The 1,607-nt window shown below is 62.8% G+C and overlaps 1 protein-coding gene across 4 annotated transcripts in view; it reads right to left on the bottom strand.

The window, feature by feature from the left end:
* RNH1 (ribonuclease/angiogenin inhibitor 1) overlaps window positions 1-1,599 on the bottom strand; it is a 19,683-nt gene extending 18,084 nt beyond the window's left edge. For 2 of the 4 annotated variants that reach the window (XM_011968474.1, XM_011968471.1), the window contains exon 1: window positions 1,427-1,599. The gene's annotated coding sequence lies outside the window, so the exon portion shown is untranslated. The other 2 variants (XM_011968473.1, XM_011968475.1) reach the window with 1 other exon arrangement.
* Window positions 1,600-1,607: the final 8 nt, after the last annotated feature.

The raw sequence follows: 1,607 nt of genomic DNA, 5'->3' as shown, positions 1-1,607 counted from the left end.
CTGGCTAATTTTTTCTATTTTTTTGTAGAGACGGGGGTCTCACTATGTTGACCAGGCTGGTCGCAAACTCCCGGGCTCAAGAGATCCGCCCGCCTTGGCCTCCCTAAGTGCTGGGATTACAGGCTGCACCAGCGCATCCAGCCAAATGTAACCTTTTTTTTTTTTTCTGAGACGGAGTTTCACTCTTGTCACCCGGGCTGGAGTGCAGTGGCATCATCTCGGCTCACTGCAACCTCCGCCTCCTGAGTTCAAGCGATTCTCCTACCTCAACCTCCCAAGTAGCTGGGATTACAGGCGCCTGCCACCACGCCCGGCTAATTTTGTATTTTTAGTAGAGACGGGGTTTCACCACGTTGGCCAGGCTGTTCCTGAATTCCTGACCTCAGGTGATCCGCCCGCCTCGCACTCCCAAAATCCTGGGATTACAGGGGTGAGCCACTATGCCCGGCCCCAATGTAACTCTCAATGGCAACATCGTGTGCAGTCTCCCGCTTGCATTAGGTTTACTCAACCAATCGCTAAGACGACACTTGAGACTGTTTTCAGATCTTTAGGCTTTCCACCATCCTAGAAAGGGGCCTTGCCTGGTTCTAAGGCCGTTCTGAAACACTACCCAACTGTCCTCGGGAAACGGTGCATAAGTCCTCTGGTTTCCCCCGAGGCGCGTGGGCACCTTGGCTGGAACCTCGCCCAGTAACACGATGTGCCTGGGGCCCCTTCATCATTTCCGCCAACCCTGGGGACAGCCCTGACGCCGGCCCCTAAGAGCCGTTCCAGTTCTGTCGCTCTCCTCCCCGCAGCCCCAGGCGGTAGCTTCGCGGCCCGGCGTCCGGTCTCCCGGTGGCCCCACAGCCAGGCTCCGCAATGGAGGGCGAAGGACCCTCCCTCCCCGACCTCGCACGACTGAGACCGCCCACCTTTCCCCCAACGCCCGGCGGTGGGAGCCGTTCGAGTCTTCTCCGCCAGGGCGGTCCTTCCCGGGAGGCCGGTTCTTTGGGGGAATAAGGTCAAGGGTTACGTGATTTGGGGAAGAAAGCTCGGCTAGACCAAGATTGCTTGCGTAGCTCGCTGGAATCTAAGGCACTAAGTGGCAAGACGGCCACGCGAGAACCACCCAAGTAGGCGCAGCACCGCCCCCCGCCCCGCGCAGGGACTTCCGGCGCGCCCCAAAGGGGAGCTCGCGGCGCGATGACGTCTTCAGGGAGCGCCACGTCCGCCGGGCGGCGCATCTGCCCAGCGCAACCTCGGCCCCGCCTTGCCGGCCCCAGACCCCTGCCCCGCCCGACCCCGCCCCGCCGCGGGAGCGCGCCACTCGCCCGCGCAGCAGGGGCCTCAGTAGCGCTAGGCGCGCGTCTTCCGAAAGTCCGACCGAGGCCGGCGTAGGCGAGGCCTGGCTACAGGCTGACGCACCGCTGGAGCTACTGACCTCGGGACGACTGGCGGACGGTCGCGAGCCTGGAGACCCAGAGCGAGACGGCCGACTTCCTTCTCGAGCCAGCAGAACGGGTTGAATGTATCGACACCTCCAGCCACCAGAGTCAGCGGCGCGGACGTGTTGGAGCCGGCTGGTGGGCGTGGTCAGGTGCGGGGGCGGGGACTACTGGGCG

The sequence above is a fragment of the Mandrillus leucophaeus genome, unplaced genomic scaffold, assembly GCF_000951045.1.
Source record: "Mandrillus leucophaeus isolate KB7577 unplaced genomic scaffold, Mleu.le_1.0 Scaffold845, whole genome shotgun sequence".
Lineage (NCBI taxonomy): Eukaryota > Metazoa > Chordata > Mammalia > Primates > Cercopithecidae > Mandrillus > Mandrillus leucophaeus.
The sequence above is the reverse complement of the archived record's forward strand: the minus strand, read 5'-3'. Positions and strand labels throughout refer to the sequence as shown.